We start from the raw sequence: 12,075 nt of genomic DNA, 5'->3' as shown, positions 1-12,075 counted from the left end.
GCAATTATGGGGAACATAAACTCCCTGTCAAATTCTTCTGTGGGTATTTTTGGGGAATAATGCTACATTTATCTCATAGTCATATATTTATATGTGTTATAACTAGTTAACAGTAATGAAGAAATAATAAAACAGATTGGGCTATTTCTCAGAAAACATGAGAAAGCTGTTTCTAATTTTTCTAAAGAACTTGAGATTCTTTAAGAAAAAGAATAATGTTGATTGTTAAACATTGAGGATGTACGTATGTTTACTTCTGTTGATGCTGTTAATTTCTTTCATATTTTTCCACTATAATGAAGCTACCCACCCTCAATAAGAGGCATCCATCCATCTTCCTAATATTCAACAGAAAGCAAGGAACTTGTAAACGACTATAAAACTTATAACACTTGTATCTGTTCTCAACCACATTGATGTTTATTACATTTACTGTCATATTTATGTTATAACATTGAAGATAAATAGGTAAGCGGTGGAGTTAACATAACAATATGACTACACATATTTGCTCACATGTCTAGTCCTGTCCTCTCCTACAAGATGCATAGGTCTTCAAATGACAAGATATTTTGACTTGTGGCCAACTAACAAATAAATGTAACAGTTCTTTATTCCATATATGAGAATTTCACTAAAAAATCCTTCTTTTTTTAAAGAAATTTGAAAACCAATTTTCTAATTTTGAAAAGAAAGAATAAATTTGTGGATATTGTTACTTTTTCTATATTGCTTTTATTTTAAATGTTTCAGATCAATGTATCTACAACTATATTCTCACAATCATGGCATTTTGATACTAATAAGTAAATCTGCAAACATTTCCAATTTTAACAATGCTTTTAAAGGCGAAAAAGTGAATGCAAGTTGGCATCTGTATACTAAAATAAAAAAAACTGTTTAAAAAATGAAAGGAAGAAATGAATATATTTGATATATCTGCAAGATATATATCAAATAATACCAGATATTTATTGTTATAATGTATGCAAAACTTTCCGAAAGTCTTCTAGTTACAACATTTACTTTTACATAGAAAGTATACATTTCTGGAAGAGAACATTTAGCTCGCTTTCCTCAAAGTATGGTGGCATGAACAAAATAATTTGAACCATGTGGCAAACTGTTTTACATGAATGGCTCGGCTCATTTGCAAGTCTCACATGGTTGTATTTAGTGTGATCATTATAGGCAAGGTTTGCCTATATCACTACAATCTTATGCTTAAGTAAAAAATTTTTTTAAAGTGTTGGTATGTGGGTCACATATGTATGTTTTCACTCCTAATATACTTTCTAGGCCTAGATATGAATTTGTTTAAATATAAATTAATGCACTAATAATATAAGATTACAAAAACAGGTTGCAATAATACAGAAATAAACCTCTTATAACTTTCTTGGTCTTCCCCTTCTTCCCCACTCAATTAGTTGCAGAGTGGGGAAGAAGGGAAAGACCAAGAAAGTTATATGAGGGTGGAATTAAATAGATATTCAAAATGAGAGAGACTTTAAAGATAAAAGATCTTGGTATGAATCCATATATGGGGCTGATAAGAATAGGGCCAAGATTGGACAGGCTTTCATTGAATGTTGTTTGAAACTACAAACAAAACAAAACTACTAACAAAGATATATAGAGAAACTACAACATCCATATATCAAAATTATATTCTCTACTAACTTTTATAATTCATTTCTGTTTTCTTGACATATTAACTCAACTATCACTTCCATATAATAAGGGGGACAGAAGGGTACTCTTAGATAATTTTGCTTCTTTTGGTGAATATTCATTCTTCACACCAGAGTGTACATTACCTATCTTTCTACCATTAATTGCACAGATTAAGACTTCCCTATCCCCATTGATGATGTGCTTGATGTTCAATATACATTTGATTTTAAAGTCAAAAGGTTTTCCACACCAACCCTTTACTAATTCCTGGAAAGTCTTTACTATGCAGTCAAACTCATGAATATATGAATGTGTTCCAAGAAAAAAAAACATAAACTACATTAAAAAAGGACAAATAATTTAAATTATAACTCAGATCTCTTCACAAATGTATCAGAAAACAATAAAAATTATATGAAACAGTGCTGGAAAATATTCAAATCCTAAATTTTTTCACATTGTTAAGGTAAAGATAAGGTAAAGATTCCCCTCGCATATATGTGCTAGTCCTTCCTGACTCTAGGGGTGGTGCTCATCTCCATTTCAAAGCTGAAGAGCCAGCGCTGTCTGACGACATCCCATGGTCATGTGGCCAGTATAACTCAATGCCAAAGGCACACAGAACACTGTTACCTTCCCACCAAAGGTGGTCCCTATTTTTCTACTTGCATTTTTTATGTGCTTTCGAACTGCTAGGTTGGCAAAAGCTGAAAAAAGTAATGGGAGCTCACTCCGTTATGCAGTGCTAGGGATTTGAACCGCCGAACTGCCAACCTTTCTGATTGACAAGCTCAGCGTCTTAGCCACTGACCCACTGTGTTACATTGTTACCTGCAAGTAAAGCAGAAATGAACAGAAAGTGCCTGATAATTCACTTTACATTCTTAGAAAAGGGATCACAAAGGGATTCACTAACACAATTGTGTTGGAATACCTCCTATCAGTAGTGTGATTCTTTATGCATAGATAGCAGATGACATCTCAATCCATGTGAACCCTATTTTTATCAATACGTATATGCTGTGTACAGATATGGATGTTTTAGTCTTGATGAAAATGGTTTCAAACATTTTGTGGAGATTTTCCTCAATGGACAAACCCCATACATACAAACCTATGCCATTAGATCATCTACAGAGTGATTAGAAAATAGAAATAGAAAAAGTAAATGTATTTGTAGGGTCAAACCATAATGTTTTCTTTCACCAAAACATTAAAATAAGAGATCAGCAGATTCAATAAAGATAGCCATTGTCCTGTTTTTATAGCATTTATAAAAGCAAAGCTTTGTTTAATGCCAAATTGCAAAGCATGAACATTCCAGACAAGCCCAAACTAACAATCAGAAAATACTTATGAAAAATAGAGCACACATCATAATTTAACTGTTTCTTAAAACATTCTTTCTTTTTGAACTTTTCCCACTATGCCCAGCAACTTAATTTTTGGCTTTCTACTCGATCACTGCTTTGCTAATAGCTCCCTCATATGTCAAAAGCCTCAAATTATCCTAACTATTAAGTGCCTTATACTATTTCAGAAGTGTTTGGGTGCTGTATACTGAAAACACCCCTTAAAAACTCTGATATATTTCTTCACCTAGATTTATGAAAATGTCCTTTTATATTTAAAAAACATACCAAAAAGTACTATAAGGAAAAATAATTGATTTTTTAAAAACACGAATAAAACAATTATGTTATAACTATAATATATAGAAGCATGCTCCTTTGTTTGTGAATGCAAATATTCCAGATAATGTTCCTAAAACATTTCCAACTTTATTACAAATATAACTAAAACAAGTTATCATTCTTTCTCAAATACTATGATGTGTAGTAATAGAGCAAGAACATTAGCTTCTTTCATAACATTGTAAATAAAATATTCATTATGAATAGCAATAAAACTTTATATATGTAGTCCTTGACATGACTATTTGTTTAATGACCAAAGCTAGGACAGTGGTGGAAACCACCATTTGCATTTATGATTGATGCAGTGGCCGCATGGAAACATGATCAAATCTTGGGTTTTGGCAACTGGCACATATTTATAATAGTTGCATGATCCCAGAGCTGTGATCACAATTGTGACCTTTCTAGGGTGTTTTCAATGTCAATGGGAAAACCAGATCAATTTAACCATTACTTGATTTACTTAATGACCATGGCAAAAAAGTAATAAAGATATGACACACTTAACAACCACATTATCTAACAATGGAAGTTCCAGTCAATTATGGTCATAAGTCAATGACTATTTATAGCATTTTTTCTACATTTACTACACAATGCTTGGATAGGTTAAAAAGATGATGAAATCTTTGAAGATTCAAGTGTGCTCCAAGGAAAGCTAGAAGGTTGTACAGTTAACTCCTGGGTGTAACTCTAAACCATACAACCTACTACCTCAACCCGGATGCACACAGCTTGTAATGTCTTCTGATCTTCTTCTCTTTTAGAAAAGTATTTTCATAGATTGTCCTGTTTAACATGAGTATAGAAATATCACTGAACATTTGGCAATTGTCTTATTGACTGTGTTTACTTTTGCACAATAAGATAAATTGTGAGGTTGCGATAATTCAAATAAATCATATTAAAAACATACATTTTAAATAAACATGCTTTTGCAGAATAATAAAACTTAGGGCACTTTCCAGCAACAAAAGATTTTTGCCACATATTTTCCCATGATGCATTTAAATGTATATCTCATTGGTCTGGTGTGTAGACAATCTCAGATTTCATCTGTTGAATCAGATATATTCTTTCAAATATAATGATAAGAACAACAGTTTATTCTGTTCAGTTTATTTCAATCATAATAGATCTGATAAATATATAAGGAAGCCCTGTATATCATAGATATAAAAAGTTTCATGACCCGACAAATGTGCGCCCGACAACAGCACGCCTGACAAAACTACAGCGATAAAACCATGACGTCGACAGCGCGCCCATAAAGGCGCGTCGACAAAAGACCGCTGACAGAAGTGTGATTACGGTTAAGGTAAGGGTTAGGGCTAGGTTTAGGGTTAGGTTTAGGGTTAGGTTTAGGTTTAAGGTTAGGTTTAGGGTTAGGTTTAGGGTTAGGTTTAGGGTTAGGTTTAGGGTTAGGTTTAGAGCGCGCTTCTGTTGGTGCAGTGTTGTCGGCGCGCTTCTGCGCTCATTCGTTGGTGCAGTTTCGAACTCATGGTTTTTTCCCAGCGGTTTTGTCACCACGCTTTTGTCGAGCATGCATTTGTCGGAGAACCAAAAAAATTACATATCCCTGTTAAAATGCCAAGTTTTTGAAATATAAAAAAAATCAGACCAAGCTAAAGCAGTTCAGATTTTTTTCATCTTTAATATAACAGGTACAATTCAATTGAAAAATAAAGTGAAACCTTTTGGGGAAGGGGAGATAGCAATTTAAAAGGTACAACAATATGGTTGCATAAGTATGCATACCCGCTAATAAGTAAGGATATAACTGTGTTCAGAATTTTGATATTGAAACTGTTATAAATAGTAGTCAGTACATACTTGGCATTAATTAAAGTAACTCTGATCAAGCCTATATAAAATTCTGCTGTTGCAGTAGGATTTTCTAACATTTACTCAGTTGCCTCTTACATTAATTCAAATATTTTTACTACTGGTTGTGTGGGTGTGGTCTTGGTGGGCATGGCAGCAGAAGGATACTACAAAATCCCTATTTTTCTCCCTATCAGCTGGGAGGCAGATAATAGATGGGGGATGGGCCAGTGATTCCCAAAAATATGTTTGGTACAAAAACAACACTGTGGATTGCCAAAAGTACTTTGTATCCTTTGTGAAACATTGTAGTGGCAGTGTTATGTTTTTTGGTTGCTTTTCTGCAATTTGAAGGGCTTCAGTCAAGATAGAGAGAATTATAAACATTTCCAAATATCAGTCAAGTTTTGGATAAAATATTCAGACCTCTGCTAAAATTCTGAAGGTGAAGATGAATTTGACCTTTCATCATGACACAGCATATCTCCAAGTCAACAAACACTTCTGTTAAATCACCAAACTGACACTGACCCATAGAAACGAGCTTGTGCATAGTATTTTACCACAAGATCGGATCTACGGGTTTACGCCAATTGGCATTGATGAAAATAAATTTGAAAAAATTGCTAAGTATTTATGAGGAAAAGAAAATCTCACATTCATATATGAAAAATGGTACAATCAGAATAAGGAGGTTACAATTATGCATGTTTTGAACATTTTAAAACTACTCGAAAAGTATATTTATCTAACATAGTTTCTCTAACCATGATAAAATCATTTGCAGAAAACTAAGAATAAATTTTGGCTAGTGAAATACTGCTATACTAGTACTTCGGTACTCGGCTGCTTCAAAATGTGGTACTCAATGCAATTTGGTGCAAAAATATTGTCCTCATACTCATTGTTTGTTTGGTACTTGATGTGCTGCAATAGGAAAAGGGGGCAGACAAGTCAGCCATGCCAGGAAAGTCACTGAAAAAAGAAGAGGGGGATAGCTACAGAAGGTGAACAGGAAGTCAGTCATGCTGGAAAGGTCACTGACATACTGAAAAGAGACAGACAGGAAGCTCTTCCCAACCAAAACAAAGAACCATGTCATAAGTCACATGGCTTTTTTGATACCCATTTTAGTGCTCGTTGTTCCTCTTGAAACCAATTAATGACGAGTACTGAGGTACCACTTCTTACCAGTAAGAATGAAAAATCAAAATCTCAATCTAAAAAAAGCCTTTATGTAAACAAATATCTAGCACCTCTGATTATCTTCTTAAACTCAGAGAACAAAACAGATTTCTTAAACCAGCATTCAGACAGTAGCAACAAATGTAAATCAGTTTGTTGTGCATTCTTTAAAAAACATATTAAGCAGGGCAGCAGATCATGAGAGAAAATGAAGTGATCCATCTACATATCCCCATATAATCTCTTTCATTAGAAGAAAAAGATGGATATGCCTCATGATCCATATTTGGTCCCAAAAGTGCAATGAGAACCAGTATCGGTATTTAGGTACACTATGTTTCCTTTAACAGATTGTACTATAAAGTCAAGCACTGCAGGACATTCCCTGATTTATTATACTTTATGAATAAAAAAAATCTTCATTATTTGTCACTTTCATCATCATAGACTTTGCTTTATAAATATTAATAATTTTATTCCAAAATATCATTGTCTTCCTAAAATGTTTTTCCAAACAAACCTATGGTAAAATATTATAATATTATCATATTTCATTCCCAGAATGGAATACATATACTATCCGGTAAATATAAATACGACTCTCAACTCAAAGGATTACTACACAGAAAATCATTGCAATACACATTATTTGTGACATTATTTCACATACTTTAAATAAGGAATTCAATTTGGTTCTCTTCACTGATAAATCTCACTTTTATATAATGAATCAAAAATATTTAAATAAAAGTTTAGGGCAAGATAATCTTAGACACTGTACTCATATGATTAGTTAAAAGTTTGCATTGAAATATTACTTAAATAGCATGTATGAGACTATATAAAGTTACATTTAATATTTGATTACCTTATATAGTTCTTCTATGATCAAATTCTTCATCTGTTTTTTTCATTTATTTTTCATAACACTATAATAGAATTAAGAAATACAGCATGAAACAATTCTGTATTAAGAGACCCTAAACAAATAATTCAAAATTATTTCACAGGATCATGTCATTCTCCCCCCTGATGTATCTCCTGAACTCTTTGGCAGGATATACTTAACTATTTTTTTTCAATAATTAAAAGAAATGAATAATATACTTTTACCTTAAAAGTAATAATGGGGTAAATATTTTTAAATGGACAGAACAGAAAGATATGCTATTTAGCAAGGAGACTAATGCTGCAAACTATGTAAATGCTTTATGACCCTGCTAAATATTGTAGCCTAAACTATGATAACTTTTACTATAATAATTATCAGTTTATAAAAGCAGTAACTTCCTGTTTATGAAATATTTATTCTTTCCACTAAAGCAATTGGCACCAAATTTGGGTGTAAGTCCACCACATCAAAAGGAAAATGATTTTTTTTCTACTGCTATTTCTATTGTTTTTGTGAATGGTCACTTAATGAGCAGTTGCTAAACAAGGATATTTTTTTGTTCCCTTTTGTTTAAAAAAATCCTGGTGACTGCAGATTTCTTAACAAGCTTTCAGAAGTGGTTTCCTATCGCCTGCTTCTTAGAGCCGAGAAAGAATAAACTGGCCCAAAGAATAAAAGGCCCCCAGTTGGCTTCATGCTTTAGGCAGCACTAGAACTTCCAATTTCTAACCTGTTGCCTTAACCATTATCTGTATTTCAATCTCAATATACAGAGAAAGACTGAAACACCAAGCTACTTAATAATTTAGTTAAAATACTAAAGGATTTATGTTTGTGAAATGTGAATGATATTTCACTTGGCAGCAATTGTGAGTGCTTTTCAATCAACAGGCAAAAATAGCTTGCAAGAATAGAATACATTCCATATTTGAGAGCACACAATGAATTATTAGAAATATTAACTGTTTATGGAGTGATCTGTACGCCTGTAGAAAATATAACTATTACTTTTTATCAATAAAGTTTAATTTAAAATATATTTTTCGTAGTGAGACATAGTTGTTATTTTTTGACAGATAAATACAAAATACAAAGAGTCAGAATAAGGCATATAACAATACTGCATATTGATCTGAATTGTTTTTTCATTCTGTCTTCAAGTGAACATTAATTTTGATTAGAAATACTCAAGTCACACAACAACAAACATTTATAAAGAGCTGACTTGCTTCACTGGCATTACCGTTTAGTACCATAAATACATCTACATGGCTCCCTGAAAAAATAAATGTGCACATTTTCCCTCACTAATCTAAACCCAGAAATAAACACTGTTACCAACTGGAAACCCACTCACTACCTATATCAACTTCTAAGTATATGATTTATGACACTAAATAATTTGTATTGCTATTTTTAAAAACGAGACTTTCTGGAAGTGCCAGAAGAACCAGTTTTAGGCACTGACTAGAAAGTGGAGTTATTCTATCAATTTCATGGAGCTTGACCCACTCTGTTTAAGGGAAAAAGTTGCATTCCTTAGCAGCGACCTCCATATAATTAATGTCATACTGATAATCAAAGTTTAACTGAATAGGAAATTGACAAGGGATATCTGCATTACTTCATCACTTAATTAAGATTAAATGTGGCCCATAGTTAATCATAATATTCTTGGGTCTTCATTTTTATTTTTGCATTTTCAGCAGTATTCTGACATGAATTAAAAAGCTCTTAAAAGCAATGTTAGGCAATCAGAATTAAAAAGAAAAGCATTGAAATAAAAGTGCTATATAAAAGCCATCACAACACATTTTCATTCAAATCACATGGCAGAAACCAGTCTTTTAATCTTACTGGACTAAGTCTGAAGTACCCTAACCATGCCTTCATTATTTTTGTGAACAACTGCAAAAACTTCATTGAAAAAGTCAGGATAGAGATCTCCCTGGGTAGACCTTATGGTTTAAAACCATAAGCTCTACTGTGTTTTTGCTATTTATCTGAGAATTCTAGTCACACAGAACAACACTCAAGAAATTCTTGTGATAACTCTCTGTGGAGAACTAGAAGCAAGACAAACCAGCCCCCGTATAAAAAATAACAACAGAATCATTGTGCTGATTTCATAAATGTGGATTGCAAAACTTGCCAAAGGAAAGGGGCAAAAAGGCAGAATGCCAGCTGAATACACAGTGCTTATAATGAACTCAAGCTCAGGGAGTGCTGTTGCCGGGTTTGCGGTTGTGAAAGTCTTGTTCAACAACAGTCAAGATATTTGTATTTTTCAACAATCAGTATTGGAGGTATAAACTTTCCTTCTGGCAAAACACAAATAATACATGCAAACATAGACACCTTCATCTTCTCTATAATGGGAAATACTTGGTGGAGGAAGGTAGGGAGGTTGTGCTTTAAGCTCACTTGCAGAATTTATACAAAGATTCACCATTTTCTGACACATTCAAGAAAAAAAGCAATAGGCGAAAAACTCAGGAAGGTTTTTTGTGTTTTTTTGTGTTGCATAATTGCAAAATATCATTGGTAAAAGTTGCATCCTTTTATCCAAATATTGAGTGCATTCTCAAAAATCATTCTGTGAAGGTGGCTATTGTCTATTTTATAGCCAAAGTTACACTCTTCATATTGGTAGCTAAAAAGATGCATCACCACTGAGACTTAGGAGTCATGGAAACCTGTACCTGGCCAGCTGCCCACCTTTTCTGCCCATTAGCCAGAGGCACAGTTATGCTGTGTAAATATAACAATGCCTGGGGAGTGGAGCATCCCAAAGTGAATCTGATCCTTGCTCATTCTTTCATTTGCTCCTTGGCAGATATAGGTGGATTTGGCTGGGACAGGGGAAAGAAATAGGGCAGCTTCTAAAAACAGCAGTTAAAATATTCGTACACTTGCATACTTTAGAACTTACTTCTACTGAGTTACATTCTTAAAGAATTGAAATAGTTTTTATTGTACATAATTAATATTTAAAACAGTGCTTATTTTGTTTTTCTAAATAAAAACAACTTTCCCAACATGTCCAAATGCTTAATATATATTAGATATTTTCCAATGTTTCCCCTACATCTTCCTGTTACTTTTATTAGTGTATGTCTATAAGATAAAGGACATATGTGCTAGTCGTTCCCGACTCTAGGGGGTGGTGCTCATCTCCGTTTCAAAGCTGAAGATCCAGCACTGTCTGAAGCTATCTCTTTGGTCATGTGGCCGGTATGACTAAATGCCAAAGGCAACCAGAACACTGTTAACTTCCCACCAAAGATGGTTCCTATTTTTCTACTTGCATTTTGATGTGCTTTACATATTAGGTTGGCAGAAGCTGGGACAAGTAATGGGAGTTCATTCTGTTACGCAACGCTAGTAATTCAAACCGCCAAACTCCTGATTGACAAGCTCAGCATCTTAGTCACTGAGCTACCGCGTCCCTCCAGTGTATGTCTATATCCAGGTACAAATCATAGGCATAAGCAGCTGTACCACAAGTGAACTAGAGAACTCGATGTTCCTTCATTAAAGAAGTCTGCCAAGAAAGATACTTATGCTTCCTTAAATTCAGATAACTTTATCTTGGTGTGTTTTATAATTCCTAAACCACATTCAAGTTGTACACTAACAAAATGATTGGAAATAATGTCTTCCTTCATTCACAATGTCTAAATTGCTAATATTTAAAAATACATTTAAAGTTTTTTTTAAAAAAGATACAGGAGATAGTTGTTCCCATCATGATAGCAAAGTGCTTCCTCCTCCTCTTCCTCCTTCTCCTGCCCCTCCTCCTCCTCTTCCTCCATTTGAAGGCACAATGGATTGTGCAGCAAACCCTAATAACATTATCTGATCTGCAGTATAAGTCTTCCGAATTATTCCAGACTCTAAGGTAAGCTTAATAACTTATTATAAAGAAAATTAATAATAGGCATAAAGCAGACATGCCTCTGAACAATACAAGAATTCTATATGGATAAAAGTGCAGCTTGCAGAACAAAGGTTGGGGGAATTTAGGAGTCCCCATTACTGTCTGCACTGCTGCATTCTGGATTAGTTGAAGTTTCCAAGGTAGCCTTTAAGGGCATCCCTATGTACAGCATATTGCAGTAATATAAATGGGAGATGACCAAGATATGAATGACCACAAACACCTACTGCTTCATACAATGCCTTTTGCTCTGGGATATTTTACCTTTTTTTTTTTAACTTTTCAGGAATCGTATCTCCATCTGATCACAACTTTCTTGTTCTTCCCCTTCTTTTTTACACATTCATTTTCTTCTATTGTTTTGCAAGTTAATTGGTCTCTATGTCCAAACTACCTTATTGTACTTTTTTTTAATATTACTCATTCACTTTTATATTCCATTGATATTCATTCATTGCACATTTATTCTTGATCTTATTTTTTGTTTTATAACCTACATCTTAAAGATCACATTCCACTGCTTTCAAACTGCTTTTATAGCACACTTAACTCTCATTGCTGTTCAGAAAAAAGTATAGAAGCATGCTTTTACAAACAGCCAGTTTTTGCTCTTTTTCACAAAAAAGCCTCGAACCTATTACATAAAATACACTAGTTTTGTATAGCATATTTATATCTTAAGATTTATTCATCCAAGATTTGTTTCCTTATCATTTAGTGGATGCATCCATGTGCTGTTTTTGCCAGCCATGTATAATACTGTATGGAATCTTTATTTATACTTTTTCTGTCAGACACAATTTTGATAATCTTTGGTTTATGCTCCTAATTGAAACATGCTATTAATATCAGTTGCAGAT

At 33.4% G+C, this 12,075-nt stretch overlaps 1 protein-coding gene across 17 annotated transcripts in view; it reads right to left on the bottom strand.

The window, feature by feature from the left end:
- The window catches only part of LOC106540114 (uncharacterized), a 248,367-nt gene that overhangs the window by 78,723 nt on the left and 157,569 nt on the right, over nt 1-12,075 (bottom strand). For all 17 annotated transcript variants that reach the window (XR_015697495.1, XR_015697496.1, XM_087721541.1 and 14 more), the window contains one exon: nt 7,252-7,312. The gene's annotated coding sequence lies outside the window, so the exon portion shown is untranslated. The remainder of the gene's footprint in view (nt 1-7,251; nt 7,313-12,075) is intronic.

The sequence above is a fragment of the Thamnophis sirtalis genome, unplaced genomic scaffold (assembly GCF_051295495.1).
Source record: "Thamnophis sirtalis isolate CommonGarterSnake01/CBP01778 unplaced genomic scaffold, rThaSir2_p1.2 scaffold_8, whole genome shotgun sequence".
NCBI lineage: Eukaryota > Metazoa > Chordata > Lepidosauria > Squamata > Natricidae > Thamnophis > Thamnophis sirtalis.
Note: the sequence above shows the minus strand (reverse complement) of the source record. Positions and strands in the feature narration are given on the sequence as shown.